General features: G+C 35.1%; 1 long non-coding RNA gene across 2 annotated transcripts in view; it reads left to right on the top strand.

Annotated features, from left to right (window-relative positions):
- The window catches only part of LOC132683772 (uncharacterized), a 330,738-nt gene that overhangs the window by 153,966 nt on the left and 164,855 nt on the right, over positions 1 to 11,917 (top strand). The gene's annotated exons all lie outside the window — the stretch shown is intronic.

Genomic DNA, 11,917 nt, shown 5'->3' with positions numbered 1-11,917 from the left:
ATAATGTACAAAGGTATAAAAGAGAAAGTACTCATAACTAAATAGATAGCCATTTGTAAACATTTGTTGATTATTCTTCTAGGGCTAATACAATAATTTCAGTTTCCTTTCCTTCTTTCACTTGTATTTGTTAGTTTTATCACCTTCTAATAAAATACTTAATTTTATTTAAAAAAAAATTTAATGTTTATTTTTTGAAGTTTTATGAAAGCCCATAGATGGAATGGACAGGCTCTCTGGAGGAGGTGATACTTAAACTGGGTCTTCACATTTGAAAATATGAGTTCTTCAGAAAGAGGAGTAGAGAATGTCATGCAAGTTTGAAGATTTCTCTAGGTAGAGATATGGAGAATGAATTTCAGCCCCCCCTCCACCAAAAAACCCCCAAAACCAACAATAAACAAAAAAAAACACTTGAGCAAAAGTTCAGAAACATATATTTAGGGTGCGTGGGTGGCTATGTTGGTTAAGCTTCTGGCTCTTTGACTCAGGCAATGATCTCATGATTTGTGAAATGGAGCCCCGCATCAGACTCTGTGCTGACAGGACAGAGCCTGCTTGGGATTCTCTCTTCCTCTCTTTCTACCCCTCCCCCACTCACACTCGTGTGCTCACTCTCTCTCAAAATAAACAAATAAACTAGATGCTCTAGAATTCTGTAAGTGTTTCACTCTGTGTCAGTTTGGAAGCCATTCGAAATTTTGATCCAAAGAATGACAAGTCCTGTATTGGTTCTTTACTGGATTTCTCTGGTTGTCATGTTTATGGTAGACTGTAAGGGATCAAAGTTGAGGGTAGAGAGGCAAGTTATAAGGTTATTAGAGTCTCCAAGTGAGCCATGTTAAGGACTCAGACCATGGTGGTAGTAGGGAAAGTGGAAGGAAGTGGTCTAAGTCTGGGTATGTTGTGTTTTGAAGATAGGGAATTTGTTGACATGGTATATAGGGGGTGAGAAATGCATAGTATTTGAAGAAAACTATGAGAGTTTATTCTAAGTTAATGATAGGATGTTATGACTATTAATTGAGACAGCCAAATACAAAAGATTTGGGATAAACAGGGTGTTTGTTGTTGTTGTTGTTGTTGTTGTTGTTCTGTTTTTGTTATTTATGTTTCTAGGGACCTTTAAAATTTTGGTGGCCTATTAACATTCACATAGAGCTGTCAAAGTGACATTTAGATTTAGGCAGGGGAGAAATCTTGACTGGAGAGATTTATTTGGATGTCGTCAGCATAGACAGTTTTAAAGCATTGAGACTGCAAAAGGTTGTCAAAAGACTGCATGTAAATAGGAGAAGAGAAGAGATACAATGCCAAATCCTGGGGCTTTCCCACGTCAAGAGTTCAGGTTGAGGAGGAGAATTAGCAAAGGAGATTTAGAAGAAGCAGCCAGTGAGGTAGTTGAGAAGATGTGGAAATGAAAGTTTATCAAGATTGCTGTTGCTTGCTTCACGTTCCTCAGGGAAACATGAAGCAAAGTCATGACCTGAAAGTGAAGACGTGCTATGGAGGTATGGATGCTTAGGTAGAGGAGAACCTATGAACTAGTCCTTGTTGATTGGCAGTAGGGAAATGAATGGACCGAGGAAAAACATCTGGGCAGCATAAAAGTTTCCTCCCACCCTTTCCTGCACGAACTGTGGGTGCAGTGATGAAGCACAGTAGCAGTCTTGCTATCATAGAATAAGAATTGTGAGGACAAAAGTTTCATGTGAGTGAATGGAAACAATCTTTAATCTGTTCTGGCATTTTGGAGCCATTCTACTGTTCCTTCATTTACTTCTGGACTTCATGGTACGTGGGAAAAAAAAAAGGCCAATTTTGTTAATCCTTGGTAGTCAGGTCTTTGTTATCCATGCTCCTGTACTCTATCCTAACTTCTTCCACAGGCTTGGACTTATTTGTTAGATGATGAGTAGTCATTGAAGTTTTTGAAGAAGAATATGATATAACTAATACTGAGATTTAGAAGATCGCTCTAGGGGCGCCTGGGTGGCGCAGTCGGTTAAGCGTCCGACTTCAGCCAGGTCACGATCTCGCGGTCCGTGAGTTCGAGCCCCGCGTCAGGCTCTGGGCTGATGGCTCAGAGCCTGGAGCCTGCTTCCGATTCTGTGCCTCCCTCTCTCTCTGCCCCTCCCCCGTTCATGCTCTGTCTCTCTCTGTCCCAAAAATAAATAAAAAAAACCGTTGAAAAAAAAAAAAAAAAAAAAAAATAGAAGATCGCTCTAATATGGCAGATGGGTTTTCCCAAAGTATACATTACCTCTGCTTCTTGATAACAATGGTTTGACTTAGTGTCAAAAACGATTTGCTACCTCATGTAGAATCTACTGCTGCTTGTGGCAGGAAGTTTTCAATCAAAATTCATTGAGATAATGGTTTTAACTGGTCTTTTTTTTCTGCTGTGAAATTATTAGGTGAATGCAGTGGTGTCAAAGATTGCCTGAGAATAGATTGCTGGGGTCTTCAAATTTATAAAAGTGGACTTCAGGTTTTTAAGGTGGATTTTGGACACTTTGTCAATGTTCCCATGCAGACAACTCTCAGAGTGGAGATTGGCCTTCAAAATATGATAAAAGTTGTATTTTATTATTCAATGTTCTATATTCATTTTGGGTTGATCAATATGTGTAAATCTTTTATATAATCTTTTCTCATTAAATAACAAAGATGGGTTTTTAAAAATTGGGATTATTTTGACATTATGTAAAGTTTGGCGAGTAATAATCTTTTCATGAACTATTAAAATTCTGTGAGATATTCTCTAATTTGGGACATGTCTGCACAGATTTGTGTGATGCTGTTCTGTGGGTACCGGAAAAGTTCGTGCAAACATGGCACGTTGTCCTAGACAATTTATTTTATGGCAATAAATTAAAAGTTTCATTTAAAATAACTACCAATTTAGTAAGAAACAAAATATAAATTCTCAAAATTTTGAAGATACACGAAAAAGACTTAAAAATGGTGCTTTTAACACAAACTAAATCTCTACATGGCTGTCTTATTTTATTGACTCGTTTGCTTATATATATTTAATTCTTTGTGCCAGGCATTAGGCTAGGTGAAGAGAAAATAGCAGCAGACAAGAAAGACAGGCCTTGTCTACAGAAGAAAACCTATTCAAATGGATGAAAGAAAAATAACTGAATTTACTGAACATACTAAACAGACTAAATGCCCGTTGCTATGGACCAGACTCTTGGCATATATTTTATACACTCGCTACTCTCCTATTCCATTGTTTAGTGCAGGGCCATGCTGCTGGAGTGACACCAAAAACTGAATGACTCTTCGGTTAAAAATAGTTGAAGTGATTCTGAAATAGATTTAAAATAGAAGCCTCTTGTTAAAAAGTTAACGGTGAACTAAATTTCGAGTATGTTCATGCGGCTTGAATAATATAGCACCTAGAAATTTCAGTATGACAAAAACATCATTCTAGATTTTACTGTTAGCTATTAGGCACTGAATATTTTGGAAATTATGGCATTCAGAGAAAACTGGATTTAGGATGTAAATGGCAAGAAGCTCTTCAAACTTAAATAAGTCATAATAATCACTACAGGATAAATAATGTCATGTTTTTAAAAATCTAGAGGTTGATTGATTAGTGTGTGGACTATCCTGCTTCATTAATGTCATTTTCTTTAGCTTTCCTTTTCTTGCTTATAAAAGTTTCTCCATTTCATGCCACCTCTTTTTTTTTCCAAAACTTTGATGAAGATAGTTGGAATTAATGACTAAAATTTATTTTGTTGAAGTCACAATCCAAGTGCCCAAATAACACACATATGGAAACTTGCTGTAATTGAATTATTGTTTTTTGTCCTTTTCTGAATCTCTTTGCTTCTGTGTTGTTGTTTCCATTTTAGAAGGTACATTGTGTCATAAGCATACTGTGAAGGAAATCCACTGAAAGAATAATACAAGCCTTCTTAGTGTGGGAAGATGAATACTTTTATTCAACTCCCTTTGCTTTTTAGTAATTCCAATGTTTTTAAACCAATAAGAGTAACATTAGCTTTATTAGCAAAAAAATTTGTAAATTTTTAAAATAAGTATTGGAAAGAAATAATGTATACCTCCTCAGTTTTCTGCTAAACCCAGCTGGGTGATAAGCATAAATTTTGAGCAATATTAAAAATTTTAAAAATAGTATCAAAGCAGGAGTTTAGTTTTTTTTTGTTTTTTTTGTTTTTATCACTGAATTAAGCAGATTCACACCTATGTGACTCTGAGAGTGCTTTTTCCTTTATGAAAGGGTTTTAAGTTCATGACCTCAACTACAGAGGAAATGAAATTTCTTAAACTCGAAAGATGTTTGCCAAGAGAATGTTTCTTAACCATTTGTTAGCTGGACTGACATAGGGGAAAACACCCAAAACACCAAAGAGGAGTAGGTGGTAGAGAATATCATTTGCACTTGAATAGATCAGAATTTCCATGAAGCTTAGAAACCTGAGTGTTTTCCATGACACAAATTCTTATTTTTTTATTATTATTTTAAACTTTTACTCATTTTTGAGAGACAGACAGACAGAGCATGAGTGGGGCAGGGTCAGAGAGAGGAAGACACAGAATCTGAAGCAGGCTCCAGGCTCTGACCTGTCAGCACAGAGCCCAATGTGGGGCTCGAACCCACCGACCATGAGATCATGACCTGAGCCAGAATTGGACACTTAATCAACTGAGCCACCCAGGTGCCCCCATGACACAAGTTCTTAAACACGATTTTTCTTTTTATTAAGCAATCGACTGCAGACTTTTTTTTACACTAAAGACAACTGCCACTTTGCTAAAGAGGTAACTGTCTCTATGAAGAATTTTGAATTGTTTTGTTTCCACGTATTTTGGTAAAATGATTTGAAAGAAATGCATTATATTCCTGGAACTTTATGCATTATTGTTGGAAGAAAAATATGTATCAATAAGTAGAACAGTTAAAATTCTAGTGTCCTTAGTAAGGTACATTTAGTGGGGGTAAATTATTGTCATGAATTAATAATTTACATTGAGATTTGTAGTGAGGTCATTGCTGATTTTTTCATGAGTATCTGGACTTTTCTATAGATTTTGTAGTTTGAATATAATATGTATATTATATATATTTATATATATATATATATATATATTATTTTAAGGCAAGATTTGCTTTGTAAGGAGCATGGAGGAAATTTATTTTTTTTTTTATTATTTTTTTTTTAACGTTTATTTATTTTTGAGACAGAGAGAGACAGAGCACGAACGGGGGAGGGTCAGAGAGAGAGGGAGACACAGAATCTGAAACAGGCTCCAGGCTCTGAGCAGTCAGCACAGAGCCCGACGCGGGGCTCGAACTCACATACCGCGAGATCGTGACCTGAGCTGAAGTCGGAGGCTTAACCAACTGAGCCACCGAGGCGCCCCAGCATGGAAGAAATTTAATCTATAATGACATTGAATTTGGGATAGATGACTACTTCTTAAAAAATTCACAAGTGGTATACATTCTTCTGCACATTGATTCCTTGGTCTGTAAAATGGGGCTTGACAAAGAGAGCTGGAGAGTGAGCTGAGTAGTATGACTTGAGCTTAGTGTCTATTTTTATAGGATTGTAAATTTCTGAGGGATGGTTTAAACTGAGCTTGAATTCATGCTTTTTCAGTTTTCTAGGTTTACAAATTGGTTATTCCACAGTTTCTTGCTCTCATGAAATACATATTTTCCTTCCCAAATGGATACTCAGAGGGCTTCTTTTTTGGATATAATTGTTCTTGCTAGAAAATAAATTTTACGGTATTGCCTATATAATATTCTAACAATTGGTAAATTTATAAATAAGTGAAATTTAGACAAGTTAATGATAAGACCTTTTTTTTTTTTTTTTTTAACAACCTATTGCTGCCATTTTTACTATATTGCTAGAGAGGTAAAATGCCCTATAAAAAGTGTTGTATTTTCTTTTAGTCTCCATTTTCTTTTTGTAAAATGATTTGATAAAATGTATTATATTCTTGGAATGGAGGGGAGTTTCTTGCTCAAAAGAAAACCTATGTCAATAGAGGCAGCCATTAAAAATTTTTAAGTGTTATAAAAAAAGATAAGACAAAAGAAGCCAAAATTACTAAATCAATTTAGTAAATTACCCTAGAGAAAAAGAAAAACAAAACAAAGAAAAAAAAAACCCTTCAGTTTAATAATGGGACCACATATTCCAGGGACTGGTTTGACTGGTTTTTCTAATCAATTGATCAATCAGTCCTGACACAGAATCCAAAGATTCAGGGTAGACATGATTCCTTTTCTGTTTCCCAGGTTTCTGCCCTTGAATAAAAGGAATAGTAGAGAATATGGAAAAGGTAGATCTCAAAACGGGAGGAGAATACAATGGGTGAGAAAAGAAAAAGATAAAGCTGGAATATTATGGGAGAAGCAAGGATATGCTTGTATATACATATCATTTAATATTTAGAATTTAGTAAAATATTAATTTGAAAATATTTAACATTAAGAGATGATTGTTCTTTTATCTAAATTTATAATAATGGTCAAAATACATTTAACAAAGTATTTATCAATGCAAGGAAATGCATTTTACAAAAGGAATTATATAAAAACTGATTCAGCCATCTGAGAGGTCATGATAGGGGGCTAGCAACATGGTTAAAATATGCTGCAGACAATGAATGATTATGAGCTAAACACAGAAGAGTGACAGGGAAATCAGTTACTAGAATTAAATACTAAAGATACTTTGTTGGTGCAAGATACTTTGATTAAGAATGTGGACCCTGGAGTTAAACATCTACATTTCAAATAACAGGCCTCATCACTTACAAGCTGCTTGATATTGTACAGGTCTCTGTACCTCACTTCCTTATTTGAAAAATGATAATAGGAACCAAACTTATAGGATTTATAGGAGGATTAAATGTGTATTATGTATGTATGATTATATACGTGTATGCAGTTGTATATGAATATGTGATTGTGTGATTATGTTATTGTGTATGTGTGTAATTGTGTATGTGCTTATGATAAATAAGTGCTTGCATATGTGTATGTGATTGTGGATTGTGTATAATTGTGTATGTGCATGTATATATGTAAGGTATGCATGTGATTATATGTACATGCATGTATATATATGCATATGTGACTGGATTTATGTATGTGATTGTGTATCTATATACATATACATATATATATATATACACACATATATATACACATATATATATATACACACATATATATACATATATATATACACATATATATATATATATATACACACATATATATACATATATATATATATATACACATATATATATATATATATGATTTGAGTATTTGAGTACTCCAAGTACTGGACACTTAGTAGGTCCTCCATGGAAGTCAATTACAGCTATAAGTGATAATTTTATTGAAAGGGAGGGAAGAAGAGGAGGAAGGATAAGGAACAGGTTAGGAACATTGCAACTATAGAACAATTTGAGTGAAATTAGAACCCTTTTGTTTTGAGGGATGAGGATGAGTTAGAAAGATTAATGGTCAGTTATTAATTTAATAGCTACTAAAAAGGGGGCAAAGGAGCACAAGGTAACTCTTCAGAAGGAGGTGGATGCTAATCTCAGATATAAGCAGTTCAAGAACTTAACAGATAAACATAAGTGAAAAGAAGCAAAAATAAGATAAAAACAGAGAGGAAAATAGGGGCACCTGGGTGGCTCCGTTGGTTGAGCGTCTGACTTCGGCTCAGGTCATAATCTCACGGTGTGTGAGTTCCAGCCCCGCACTGGGCTCTGTGCTGACAGCTCAGAGCCTGGAGCCTGCTTCAGTTTCTGTGTATCCCTCTCTCTCTGTCCCTCCCCTGCTCGTGCTTTGTCTCTCTCTCTCTCAAAGATAAATTTCAAAAAACATTAAAAGAAAAAAAGGAAGGCACTTGTTGAAATGAGCACTAGGTGTTATATGTAAATGATGAATCACTGGGTTTTATTCCTGAAGCCAAGACTATAATGTATGTTAACTAACTTGAGAATAGGAAAAAAAAAAAAAAAAAAGAATCCATGAATAAGCAACTTATTTTTATTTATTTATTTATTTATTTATTTATTTTTTAATATATGAAATTTATTGTCAAATTGGTTTCCATACAACACCCAGTGCTCATCCCAAAAGGTGCCCTTCTCAATACCCATCACCCACCCTCCCCTCCCTCCCACCCCCCCATCAACCCTCAGTTTGTTCTCAGTTTTTAACAGTCTCTTATGCTTTGGCTCTCTCCCACTCTAACCTCTAATAAGCAACTTATTAAGATCTTGCTACAAAATTTCCTTGATTTGATTCTAAGTCCTTTACTTTGACTTTTCTGACATAATTTTAAAGGGTAGAGGTTTTCTCCATTCTGTTAATGTTTGTATGGGTCGATATGTTCATGTTCTGAGATCATTTAGATTATAGAGACCTGGGAGTGAAGTTTCTAGAGTTTTTCATTTAGTGGTTAAGAATTTTATTTTATTTTTTTGTTTGTTTTTCTCCTCTGCTATCGCATTAATATGTGGCTTATTTTGGGAGCAAAAGTATGTGAGTTCATTCTGCTGGCTTGTGAGGTTTAGAGTTAACCTTGGACAGTATTTATTAAATGTTTGCACAAGAAGAATTCATGTCACTAAGAGAAGGGTAAATATCTAAGTTAAATATACCAAGGGTGATGCATGGTTGGTAACTATCTTTACTTTCTCTGTTTGCCGCTAACTTTGCATATTAAATATTCTTTAGATTCTAGATGCAGAAGCATGTTCTGTCAACATGTAAAAATGCACCCTATTATACTTTTAAGACACAAATTTCTCTTATCTTGTTTTAATGCAAGTTACAGGATAAATCCTCTCTTCCATAGAAAACCTACAAAGGGGTTCAAACGAATTCAATAGATTTATTTACAAAGATAACCACTAAGGAAGAAGTTATGACAATGACAAAACATAGTTACTAAATTTTTAAATTTCTAGAACATGTTGAATCCATTGACTAATTAGCTTACATATTAATCTCTCATAGGTAGTATTATTCTCTTAATCTTTTAGTTGAAAGCAAAGATTTGTAATTATTTAAACATATTTCTTTTGAAGAACACAAAGTATTTCTGAAAAATATCTGAGGTCCATATCATCTTCATGAAATCTGGCAAATAGTAAGCATTAATATTTTTGTGTTACAGCTAGATAACAGAAATCAACTCAAAGTAGAAAGACTTGCTCAAGGTTATATAGTAATTAGTAGGAGAACTGATGATTTGGATTGGCAAATTCAAAGACCATCTGAGTTAAAATGACATTTTACTTGAGAAGGTCAGTGAGAGAAGTGTTCATTTGGATATATTTAGTGCAGCTTGTATCAAGTTTTATTTTTACATTCTTTTACAACTTTGCCCAAACATGGAACAATATTGCCTAGAGATTTCAGAACTATGTACTCATTTTTTATCAGAACTTTTTTCCATTTTTAATGTTCGTATAGTCAGGAAATCATATTCCTTACTATTTGCCAGAGATGTCAGAATAAAAGTGAAATTCTAATTCATTAATTTCAAAGACACCAGTGTATGCCCTATGAAATAGTTAGGAACTTATATTTGCTTCTTCCTTTTTAGGCAACTTTTAGCCATCCTTACAACTGAGATTTCTCTAAAGAAGTCTTCCTTATGTTGCTTTACTTAATCTGCCCAAAAGGCTGGAAGTCCAGGCAGATATGCATAAAATGGATCAAGGGTAGTTCAGTACACAAATCACTATTACCATAGTCTGTTGTGGTAATTTCCTTAGAATCTCATCATTAATGTCAAAGAATATTAATTGAGCATTGCATGTCAGACTCCAGGGGTATAAAAAGCATGAGAAGCAGGGCTTCCCTTGAGTGGGCTTATGATTCATTTAAAGAATGAGAAGATATATTTGAAAATATAGCTCACATAATGAGCTAGGATGTGCTAAGTACTAAATAAGTGGTAGCATCAATGAGGGTCATTGGAATTTAGTAGGGACAGGTTAAAATAAGTTGAAGTATTGGGGGGATGTTTCATTAAAAAGGTAGAGACAAATTGGTCTTCAAAGGAAAAGTATGACCTAGACCAGAACTGACAAAATTTAACTGGAGTGAGAATTTGTAGTGGCTTCCTGTGACTGATATTAAAGATTGTAAGACTAACTCAATCAATATGCAAAACTATCACCTTTATTAATAGGAAAATTGGAATGCAGAATATATGTCTTCTTTGAGGTCATAATATGACTTCCTATAATTTTTTTCTTAAAAATTCAACCTTGAAGGGCAACTGGGTGGCTCAGTCTGTTGAGTTTCTGACTCTGACTCTGCTGCATTGGGATCCGTGCTAAGCACGGAGCCTGCTTAAGATTCTCATTCTCTCTCTCTCTCTCTCTCTCCCCCTCTGCCCCTCTCCCTTGCTCATGCTCTCTCTCTAAAATTAAAAAAAAAAACTTAAAATATATTAAGCTTTAAAACCTAACCTATGGAGAAACGTGAGCAGACAGAACAGATCCTTTTCTAGCCAGTTACCTAGAGGGCCTCAAGATACTTCACAACCTGTTGAGGTAAGATAAAGAAATTCAGAGAGCAAAAGTACAAAAAAACATATTAACAATAGAAAAGAAGTATACTCCTTTTATAGGCAGGTGAGTTCCAGAGGTAAAACTGGAGTCAACAGGCTGTGCCATGCATAAGCAATGAGTGTCTTTTACCTCAACCCGACCAAGTAATTCTTGTTATAGAAAGGGGTAAACGTGGGGGTTGAAGAAAAAGCATTTTTCCCTATTATTCTCAAGCATATATATATGTGTGTGTGTGTGTGTGTGTGTGTGTGTGTGTGTGTGTGTGTGTATGCGTGTGTGTGTGTGTGTGTATGCGTGTGTGTGTGTGTGTGTGTGTACATATGCTATTTTCACAGCCTAGGTTAAGAATGCAGACAGAGGAATGTTTCATTGTGTCTGCCCTAGGTGTAGGGTAAAGGATCAGTGGCATATCTGCTTCAATTTCTATCCCTAAATATGACCGTGAGGACATTCTAAACAAGGAAAATGATGAGAGAGAAAGGCATGGAGGAAGGGATAGGTAATTTAATCCAGATGAAATAGTAACCATTTTGTCTTGATGAGCAGGTTAGTACTGGGGGATGCTGAAAGATATTTAGATATTAGGATTTTCTGTTTTGTTTCATTCTTACAATTTTATTTCCCCTCACAAAGTATTCACAACATTACTTATTCTGTTCTCATTTCTTCTTTTTGTATCTTTACATCTCCTAGTTTATCACTTTTTTTTTTAATTCGGCTGAACAAACTTGTTCTGGATGTTTCAGACAATTTTTTATGCATAGCAATTTTTTTTAATGTTTATTTTTGAGAGAGAGAGAGACAGAGTGCAAGTGGGGGAGGGGCAGAGAGACAGTGAGACACAGAATCCAAAGCAGGCTCCAGGCTCTAGGCTCTGAGTTGTCAGCACAGAGCCTGATGCAGGGCTTGAACTCATGAACCATGAGATCATGACTTGAGCTGAAGTCAGACCCTTAACCAACTGAGTCACCCAGGTGCCCATTCTGTGTAGCAGTTTTTGTCTGTGAGGTGGCCAAGCATCTAGGAGAGCTTTAAATGTAGAAACATAAGTGTGAGAAGAGGGGTAAATAAGGTAGGAAAGCTCATACCAAAATTATTTTAATAATTCTCCTCATCGTTTTATGTTCTCTGAATAATTTTTTGTATCTGTTCATTAGAGCATAGTCATTTTGAGGATATCAGGTAGAACTTCTGCTTCATGATAGACTCTTAGTTATACATTGAGATATTTTCTTGGGTCAGGAAATCTGGGTCAATTTACCCATGATTCCACCTAAGAGGGTATATTTGACAGTCTTGG

This window comes from Panthera onca, chromosome C2, assembly GCF_046562875.1.
Source record: "Panthera onca isolate mPanOnc1 chromosome C2, mPanOnc1 haplotype 2, whole genome shotgun sequence".
Lineage (NCBI taxonomy): Eukaryota > Metazoa > Chordata > Mammalia > Carnivora > Felidae > Panthera > Panthera onca.
The sequence above is the reverse complement of the archived record's forward strand: the minus strand, read 5'-3'. Positions and strand labels throughout refer to the sequence as shown.